Source organism: Euleptes europaea, chromosome 2 (assembly GCF_029931775.1).
Source record: "Euleptes europaea isolate rEulEur1 chromosome 2, rEulEur1.hap1, whole genome shotgun sequence".
Lineage (NCBI taxonomy): Eukaryota > Metazoa > Chordata > Lepidosauria > Squamata > Sphaerodactylidae > Euleptes > Euleptes europaea.
The window spans coordinates 52,569,983-52,580,923 of NC_079313.1; positions in this window are offsets into that span (position 1 = coordinate 52,569,983).

The following is a 10,941-nucleotide window of genomic DNA, read 5'->3' on the forward strand; positions in this document are numbered from 1 at the left end:
ACCCTACACGCTGGCCAGAAACGAGAAGCTACCAGCCAGGCTGCCCAGAGGGCCCGTGGTCCAAACACAGTGCATGGTGCCCGCAGGGTGCACTTCAATTCTCGGCCAGGGCGCAGGGTACCAGGGATGGACCAGGGCCTCAAGGGGCCCATGATCTCAGATCCATTTATCAGTATATGTCTGCGATTGCAGGGCATTTGAATGCCTTGGAACAGTAATAATCATTCACCTGGGCGAGTATGACATGGGAAGGCATTCAGAGAAGTCCATTGTTTGGCAAGCCCTAGCGGACTTTGAACCTCCTGAGGGCACTGATGCCAGGGGTACTGCTTGTATGGTCGGATATGTTCCAGTGATGGGTCTGGAGGGCTGCATTGAACCCAGGGCACCTGGACAGGGCACGGGCTATAGTGAATGGTGAGGTGTGGGGTGGCTGCCATGAGTGGTTCACACATTGCACACCCAGAAATCAAGCATTGCTTTTCACACCTGTACAGGCCCGACAGGGTCCACCTTTCAGATGAGGGCTATGACATCTTCTTGGGGGATCTGCAGCGTGCCTTCCTAGCGGCTGTTAAAGGCAAGTGGGGCTGTGGGGCGGACCAAGCTTAAGCTGATCCACCCCTTGTGGCAGGAGCAGTGTGGGAAAAAGTGGCTTCATGATACAACTCTGGTGAGCACCCTGAGGCATCAGTTTGGAAGATGAAGGGGTAACCCTCAGACCAGGCTTGGGGCCTCGGTGGCTGGCAGTGACCTGGGACAGGAACTCCTTGAGGGTGCCACTACCCTTGACCTATAGACCTCGTGGCTTGGGGGATTGGATGTGGCACACCTCCCTCGAGCATTAAAGAAGGCTTGGCAAAAAGGAGCATGAACCGTACCACACGTGATGGCTTCGAACTCCAAGCCAGGGTGCTTACTTTTTAAAGCCATTGTTGAAACAAGGAGAAAGCAATATTGTAAAAATATTGTCGAAGGCTTTCACGGTCAGAGTTCATTGGTTCTTGTAGGTTATCTGGGCTGTGTGATCGTGGTCTTGGTATTTTCTTTCCTGACGTTTCGCCAGCAGCTGTGACAGGCATCTTCAGAGGAGTAACACTGAAGGACAGTCGTAGGAGTTGAAGGAGCTAATAACTATAATAGCTTAATTGTATTTTTGGTTGCATTTGTTCAGTTACAGTCAAAGAGGGCTATTCAGAGTCTTCCTTGTCTCCCCTCCACATAATGAGATTGCTCTTCATAATTGCAAGTTTGTGACAGAAAAGGAAATTTCATTAGTCTTACAACAAAAGCACCTTGTATACTTTTTTGCATCTTGGGAACATTGAAAACACAAACTGATGTAATTTTGCTACATATAATGTTCTTGCAAAACCCAAATAATTTTCATTTGAAAAGTTTCCGGATAGGATAACATCAGGCATGTGGCACAAAGTGTAACAGATCAAGCCAAAGGCAGCCTACCAATATGTGCAGTTGAATGAACCCACGATGGGATGGCAAATGTCCCTGGATCTTGTGATGGTGTCCACCCTCTGAAGCTGCCATTTTCTCTAGGAGAACTGATCTCTGTATTCTGGAGATCAGCTGTAAATCTGAGAGAACTCCAGGCCCTACCTAGAGGTTGGCAACCCAAGTGTCACCTTCAGCAGGAAGGTTTAGAAAATTAGAAACTATCTGATCTTCAGAATAGTTATATAAAATATGTTAAATTGCTTTTTGACTACATTCATATAAACAACATATATCAAGTAATTGCCCATACACAGATAGGTTTGTCAAATGATGGACATTATAATGTTTTGGAACAATTGGTATATAGGATAATGTTTTGGAAAAATAAGTATGGGAACGGGATCAGAGTGCATGCATTGTTACAGTTGTTATATAGACCATCTATAGAAGCATTTTTCTTTTCCTTTCTAATTAATAAAATACTTTTTAAAAATTCCTCCTTAAAGGTTTTTGTACACTATTCAAATTCATCTACACTGACAGCTAATCAGTTGTTGGGAGTGGTCCATGCTCACTGTTTACTCTTTTGATCAGATTTTGTTTTTCACCTGTGCTCTGCAAAGCAAAATAACACACCTGGGTCACTGGGCTATCTTTGTAGCTGGCAGAGCGCCCCCCCCCCATGCTGCTGTCTGTCTCTGCCAATGGAATGTAGACATTTCATACATTCAGGCTCTGGCACATGCCATAACAAATCTGTTAGTCTTTAAGGTGTCACAAGACTTATTTTGGCTGCAAAAGACAAACTCATCTGGAGTTCACCATGCATTGTGACCTACCTTTAGCTCCTATTTTGCATGGCTACTGAGGTTGTTAAGCACCTGATAGGTAAAAATGAATGCTCTGCTGGCTGTACTCAGCTTCTGGGTCACATGTTGTGCAAAGCCAGTATATGCCAATCCTCTCATCATCACACTCAAGCGTGTCAAGAAGGCCACAAAAAAAGAGCCCATCCACTAAAATATCAATGTTTCCACATGTTACGGGGAAGGGAAGGTGATTGATTGTAAGCCAGTTTGATTCTTCCTTAAGTGGTAGAGAAAGTCGGCATATAAAAATCAACTGTTCTCCTCCTCCTCCTCTACAGACATGCAGGAAAACAAAATCTTGTTTTTTCATTCTTTTAATTTATGTCTCCCCCCCACCAAAAAAAGCAGCCTAAAAAGACAGAATGTTTATTGCCCTCTCAGCATTCTGAGGGCAATGAGTAGCAGTCTTTATTAGGCTGTTTGGGAGAGTGTTTGTCCTTTCTTTTGACGTATAAAGTAAGATTATATTAACCCCTGAGGAAGAGAGAGTTAAAGAAGAAAAAACAACAGCAACACAGAAGGAGTAGGAACACTGGCATGCTCATATCTCACAGAGTTTATAAAATTCTGGAGGCAGAGATTTTCATTGGGATTAAATTTCCCAATCATTTACCTCTCTTGCTTGATTGCACACAGATCCCCTCCCAATTAACTATACCTTATAAAAAGGTGTACGGTAACAGAAAAATAGCAAAACCGAACCAGGCATAGAGATGGTATGGGATTTTGCATACTTAGGAGACCCCCAGGTATGTGGGAAAATATGACTTTGTACAAAAAAGGCCCAATGAGGGCTGAGCATGTTCCAGGAAGCATGAAACCCTGAGGGCAGTGGACTGTCAGGAAAAATGGAAGGAAAAGGAGAAAAGTGGCCTATTCAGGTGTCTTAGGAGTTTATAGTTTTCCAGAGTGCAACATTTCGGTAGGGTAAGGGGGATTACCCAAGCATTGGTTTTGGTCTCCTTGGTTCCTTGCATGTTTCAATTGTTAGACATGAAGAATGCCCCATTTCCAAACTCTTCCATTATTCAGGGTTTTTTGCACTTGGCCTGCATCAAATGTCAGCTTTCTATTTAGCCTGGAAGTATTGTAACACTTCTTTAAATTAATTAGTCAATGAAATTTCCACTTATATTTTATCAATTTGTCTGTCACATTCTTGACCATCCTCCAAGAAGCCAAGGACCCTACACACGTTTCTTACCTCCTCTATTTTGTCCTCACAACTGAGGTCGAGAGAGAAAGACCGGCCCAAGGTCAACAAACGATTTTCAGAGGGATGGAGAAGAGCGGAGCAGTGGCAGACTGGGTCTAAAAAAAATTGGTTGCCAGAAGATAAACCCACAACTATAAAGCTATCATTCAATTTTTATTAATTTTTATTTTAAACATATTGTCTAATGTTTAGGGGGGGGCACTTCATCAGGGGCCCACTTGCCACAGGGCAAGCCGACACAATGGCCAGTCCGCCACTGGAGCAGAGACTTGAATGCAAGTTATATCGTTTTGTTGCCAATAAATGAAATAGCCGGGAACTTTGTAATACAGATTTCGGCATCAGGGCTGCACACATCTCAAAACGGACCAGTAAGGCCCTGGTTAGTATTTGGATGGGAGACCGCCAAGGAATACCAGGGTTGCTGTGCGGAGGAAGGCACTGGCATACCACCTCTGTTAGTCTCCTGCCATGAAAACCCCCAAAGGGGTCGCCCTTAGTCGGCTGCGACTTGAAGGCCCTTGACACACACACACACACACAAGGGCCTGCTCAGAGTGGGGAGGGCACAGCCGCGCGGCCCCTTTCCAGAGAGGTCCAGCAGGCTGCTTGGGAAGGCATTTGAGAACATGAAAACGGACCGGGGTGGGAGGCGGGGCGTCTACACCCAAGCAAGCCATCCCCGAAGGCCCGTCGCAGCAATGCATGACCTAGGGCCCCCCGGGGGAAAGCCGGCTCGCGCGAGGGAGGAGGAGGCGGGCGCAGGGAAGCCGGAGCTGGACTCCGATCACATTGTCCGCGGGAGGCGGGAGCTGCAGGAGCGGCCTCGAGTCACGCGCCGCCTCCCCGGCCGCGGCTGCGGCAGTCGCCACGCCGAGGCAGCCCTGCAGCCGCGATCTGGCAGGCGGAGCCCCGCGTGGCCAGGCGCGCACGCCCTCGGGAGCCCTGGGCCCACGAGACCCGCGTCCACGGCCATGACGCCGCCCCCTCCCCCCCAATGAGGAGGAGGCGGCGGCGGCGCCCCCCTGCGACTAGTTGGCACTTCCCCGGCGGCTGCAGGTGAGCGGGTCCCGGCGCGCGCGCGCCCGTCCGTCCTCCTCTCGGCTCCAGCAGCGTCTGCTTTTGCGCGCCTCGCTCCACTAAGACTTCTCCCCGCCGCTTGCATGATTAGTCGGCCTGGGCGTTGAAGTCAATCAGCCGGCAGACTGGTAGGTGCCTTGACCGCTGCGGCTGTGTGGTGGAAGAGAAAGGGGGGGGGGGAATGCCGGTCAGGGAAGGGACGGGCGAAAGAGGCTGCGAGATGCGCCGCTTCTCTTCTTCTCCTCCGGAAGGTCAGTCTCGGCTGACGGGCGCTGCCGTTCCTCGCCCCGGGAGGCGCGGCGAACTCTCTTGAGACGAGACCCTGCAAAGATCACGGGGGATTTCCCCCCCCCCTCGTGCTTTCTTGAGAATTGCTGGGTTATGAGACTGGATTAGGAATTAGGAGTTGTCTGCCGACCAAGAACTGGTTGGGTTTGTTCCTGCGCCTTGAACAGCTTTGAGGCGTAGAAATTAGCGAGTGAAATTAAATGTTATAATTTGTTAATTGCTCTGACTCAAACGGCTGTTAAGAAAGAGGAGTGCAGGCTAAAGTTGACTTCTTTCCCCTTATTAATGGCAAAACTCAAAAGAGTTAAGCCTGTTTAGATGCCCACGCCAACCCTAAATGCCCTGACCTCGAACGGGTCATGGTGGCTTAGCAATGTTAGAGGAGAGGCGCTTTGTGCATGCTCAAAAGCCCATTCCCCCTTAAGGGTTAGCATATCAGAGTAGAGAGGTGGCAGTGGTAACAGGTGATGCGGTTAAGCCCCCTGAACTCTGACTCCAAACTAAGACTTGCCTTCCATGAATGACGAGTGAACAGACCTGTAGCCAGTTATGTTTCATTGAGGAGGCATGCTCATTATTTTTTTTAAGTTGTTTTATTCCATTTCATTGGAGATGCTGATGATTTGTGATTTATATTGCTACTGCAGGCTCCTTGCTGAAATGTGATAAAACCAAAACCTTTAATGGCATAAAAAAGAAACCTTAAGTTGCACAATAAAATGATGTGATAAAACTATATTGTTTCTAGGCCAGTAAACAGCCGTTTGAATTGAATTGGAAAAAATAGGCTCTGTGCTGTATAGTTAATGGAGAAACCAAAACAGCACACAAGGCAACAATGCAATAGAAATATATTAAAGTGAAAGTGTGAAATTTGTGACAACTTATCTATATACACATGTACAAAAATACAATGTACAAACGATTACAAATTACAAACACATAAAAATGCACATAGAACAACCAACAATCCCAGTCGCAAAAAAAGGTTAAATAATTAGCCTTCTAACAAGATCTTCTACACAAAGGTAGGTATATCAACCAGAGGTTTTCACAATTATTCAATGAATAATAACTTTTTCTCTTTCAGAGTAAGGATAACAGCAAACTCATTCCCAAGATCTTGTTAGAAGGCTAATTATTTAACCTTTTTTGCAACTGGGATTGTTGGTTGTTCTATGTGCATTTTTATGTGTTTGTAATTTGTAATCGTTTGTACATTGTATTTTTGTATATATGTATATAGATAAGTTATCACAAATTTCACACTTTCACTTTAATATATTTCTATTGCATTGTTGCCTTGTGTGCTGTTTTGGTTTGAACTGAATTAGCATAAAGAAGAGAGAATATTTATTTCGCTAGTGGTAAGTGGACATGAATCTTGGAGAATTTTTCTTCCTATAAAATCAAGGTGGTGAGGGGTTAACTGCCTTTCATTTATTTCTTTAACCTCTTCCCCCCATTTACTTTGTGAAACTGTTCCCTTGGTTGTGGGGGATTGAAGTGGTGTGGAGGGGAGGCTATGGTGTTGGGATGCCATCTGTCAGTCCATTTTAGGGTGGCGCACAAAGTTCCTTCCAGAGAGAGGGAGAATGAATGAGAATGTATCTGGCCCAGTGGGCTTCATAGCTGAGTAGGGATTTGAATCTGGGTGTCCCCAGTTCTAATCTGTTACTCACCATACCACGCTGGCTTTCTGTGTGAGAAGCCTAGGTTCAGATCCTTGTTGAGTTTGATGCTTTTCAAGTGGCCTTGATGAGTTGCCACATACTCAACTACCTTGAAAAGTTGTTGTGAGGCTGTTCAGAGCACTCTGGAAAAAAGTGGTATGCAAAAGTAACAAATACCAAAGGTGTATAATAAAAGGTTCTTTCTGAGTCAGACTAAAGATAAATCTAATCCAGTACCATCTACCCCACTTTAATCTACTATCACCCATCAAGTATACAACATTATAATTGAATGCTCCAAGCCACAAGTAAAAAAAAGAGGATATAAAAATGTTTGACCAGGCAGCTGAATTTATATCGATATATGCCTACGATACAGAGGCATACGTTCAATGAGACCCATGTACCTGATGGCTATCAGCCAAATAGTTAATGTTGGGCTTGATTTCTCTTTGATGTGAGCTAGTTTGTTAAGGATGTGGGGAAGAAATCTGAGGTGTTATCCAGAGAGGCATGGTGAGCAGTATAAAACAATTAGCATCCTCTGGCTGTCAGAACCATTGCATTTAGGGCCCGCTTAAAACCCTTCGCCCTTCATTTGCCCCAGAAGTTCTCACTTCCCTGGGTTTGTAGATTGTCGTCTGGTGGGGGGGCGCATGGTCCTACTCTTAAGTAGTTGATAGGGTCTTCTGTTGATATCTTGTCCATTTAAAGGCTGTCAGGTTGGCAATGTTGGGGATTCAACATGGAACCTTCTATATAGAAAGCATATGGTCTGCTGTTGAACAGTGTAGTACCCACTGGAAGCATGAAGAAACCTCATGACTTGGTAATCACAAATGGTAACATTGAATATTGGATCGTGTAAACTGTAATGGGGACCAGCCAAGCACTTCACTGTGCATGGAATAAACATAGGAGCCCCCACTCCCCGTTATTTTTTCAGATGCTAATGTGCATGTAGGGAAGACTGGGATTATGAAAAGCCAACACAAAAAAAAAAAAATCCTGATTTTTGTATTTGGATGTCAGGGCTTCAGACATGGGATTGGCCACTTAGGGAGCAATAAACAGGTCTGCTCAGAAGGTAAGTCACATTTTATTCAATGAGGCTTATTTCCAGGAAAGTGTTTATTTAGAATTGCAGGCTTTAAATGGCTAAATGCTTCATCTGTGGGGCCACAACAGCAAACAAAATTTCTAGTTCACATGGTAACAGAGAAGGTACGGAAGCTGCAAATGCAACATGCAAGAGTCTCCAGCAGGTAGCCTGACAGTTACTGGTAGCTCACTGACTGCCAAAGAATAGCTTGTGGAGACCCAACAGAACTGCAAGAGAAGACTTTTTGAGGCTCAAAGAGCTGGGAATGCTCAATCAATCATCTCTCTCTCTCTCTCTCTCTCTCTCTGCAAAGGGAATTGGAACCAGTCCAGCCTTTAGCTGGGGACAGATAGATGGGACACCAAAATTAAATATGTGAACAGGGAATTTTTACACTGGCACACCAAGTTAAAGTGGTTCAGGATATTTTAAATTACTCAGAAGTAGCTCTTGTTAACAAAATGTTTGATGACCCCTGGGGTCTATGCTGTGCGTATCCTAGAAAACACTTCAGTTCAAGTGTCTGGCAAAGGGAGCTTGACTCTCAAAAGCTTATACCCTGAAAATCTTGTTGCCCTCTAAGGTGCAACTGGACTCAAATCTTATTGTTCTGCAGACCAACATGGCTACCCTCTGAAACTAACTTCAGATCAGCACTTTGTTATCTGTAGTTGTTAAAGAAAAATAAATATTACTAATCACATCCTTTAGGGATGCACTGGGGGTACACATGAGGTGTCCACCAGCTAGTGAACTTTGCATTGCCCATTTTTGTCATGTTCCTAGCATAGATGGTGAGCAGAAAATTCTTCTTTGTTTAAACTTGCAGACTCCGTGTGATGTCATGGTTAGGTTGTCCAAACGGAACTGGATTCAAGCCACTTTTTGGCCAAGAAGCTCCTCGGTGTCCTTTGGCCAGTCTGCTTCTCTCTCGCAGTCTAGCCTACTTCACAAGATTGCTGTGAAGATAAAATGGTGGTGGGAAGACTCGTGTACAGAGCCTTTGCCCGCTTGGAAGAAGGGCAGAATATGATAGAGGGAATGTGATAGTGGCACCTTTGACATTACGTTTCTTCTGCCAGCCATGGTGTGTAGGATGAATAAGAGCACAGGATGAGGGCTTGTCAAATACATATTCAGCATTGTAGTTATGTGCAATTGCAGATGTTACTTTAATGTATTGAAGATTGTTTGCTTGTTTTTGGAGAAGTGAGAAATAAATTCAGGAACTGTGGTTTCAGGATGGGGATCTAGACTAAACTTTCCACCAGCAGAATGGAACTTTGCTACCTCCTCTCAAATGCTGCTTCTAGGGAATAGGAACTCTTGAGGAATTACATGGGAGGGGTCGGCAGTGGGAAGGGAGAATTGGTAGGAATTGCCAGTTCAGTCTGGATGCAACCCTTAGTGTGCATAAGTACATTATGTGCAATGCATAAATATTATTTATCAGTCTCGAGTTATAGTCCATATCTAGAAGAGCAAGGAGGGAGTAAAAATTGCTTCTTTGTAGTGCTGCTGCTATTTTTTTCATGTGTGGATAGTTTGGTCTTGTATAGTGAGCCTAGAAGACCCAGCTGGATTAGGACAGTGTGTCAAGAGATACATAACCACCTAGTTCTGTGATGTATGGTAATTCAGAAATGAGTCCCACAGAAGGCAGTGGGGTTTGCTCACATACTGAAAGCCACAATGACTTGCAGGTCATTCCCACTGAATAGGGTGAGCAAGCGTGCTTAGGATTGGGTAGCACCTGATCGGAAATTAGTGTGCTGCAGTCCAGTAGCGCATTCTTGGCATGTTTTGCCACTGCTGCAGGTAAAATGCTAAATAATTCACATGCTCTGTGCAAGAGATAGGGGTGAGGGAGCTCGATGTAAGGCATCTGAAGTCCTGAGCATCTGTATGATACTTTGTGTTGAAAGTAGAGCACGTAGGAAGTTGTATTAAGGCAGAGTTTTTCAAGGTCTTTGAATTATGTGTATGTGTGTTTCTGAATATACTTTATTTTCTAGAGCTCCTAAGATATGATTGGAGAGCCAATGTTGTATAGTGGTTAAGACTGTCAGACTAGCCTCTGGGATACCCAGGTTCAAATTCCCACTACTGTCATGGAAGCTCACAGGGTGACCTTGGGCCAGTCACACACACTCAGCCTAATCTACTTCACAGGGTTGGTTGTGAGGATAAAATGGAGGAGACAAAGATGTAAGCCCCCTTGGGGAGAAAGACAGACTATAAACAAATTAAACAAATAATAGGACTTGAAGAGCTAGTTGTGGAGTTCCACACATATTGTCTGGTTTCTAGCTATTTCCCTGTTCTATACAGCCATTCAGGCTTCTTCAAAAGCTGCTCTGGTAAGCTGCTAGCTCTGAATTGGCACTCTTGGACTGGTACTACTTCCTGTGCTGCACACATTTAGCAGTGGAGGCATACCCCCCCATCCTATAGCTGAGACTAGTATGCCCTCAGCTAGCCACTCAGCTGAGAGACAGATGTACACACACATATCTCTCATGCTGGTAAAACGTTTGAGAAATACAGGATCATAGGATGCTTCACTTGATGGTCTCAGAAACAAATTATAGTAATTTATGGGTGTGTTTCTTAGTTTTCCAGGGTCTGAAGAATCTAGTATTTTGGTAAAAGTGCGCATTAAGTGCAGTATGAAGACTGCACTGATGCCTTGGGCTTGTATGTAAACGAGGGTTGGCATGTGCTTGTGTCTTTCCAAGAATGTAGGTGTTACAAGAAACACAGGCAGGAGGAGCCAAATAAGCATCTGCAACCACAGGTGACAGTCATTAGCTTTCAAAACTTATCTGTGTGAAGAAATACCTCTCAGCAGAATACAAATGTAAGAACCACATTTCTGATATAAACAGTCTTCACACTGGGTATAATAAAAGAGAGTTTCCAGATTGCGTTAAAGAAATGTAAGTATATTCAAAGGTCAAATAAAAAACCTGGGAAAAATGATACACTATACAAAATGTTGTGTTTATGCAAAATGCTTCCTTCGGATAGCTCTAAAAATAGTGCATTCTGTGAATGAAGCGTAGGACCTCTGGGTGAACTAAGCTTTCTTCGTTTAACACATTTGTTCCTCTCTGTTGTGCTTTCTTGATGGTTAAAAGCCTGATCATCTAAGTGGGTGGGCATTTGTGATATGTGCACATGGATTATCTAGCTATAACCTGCTACCCATTCATCAACTAGACTAGCCCCAAATCATGCTTTAGATATGTCCATGAT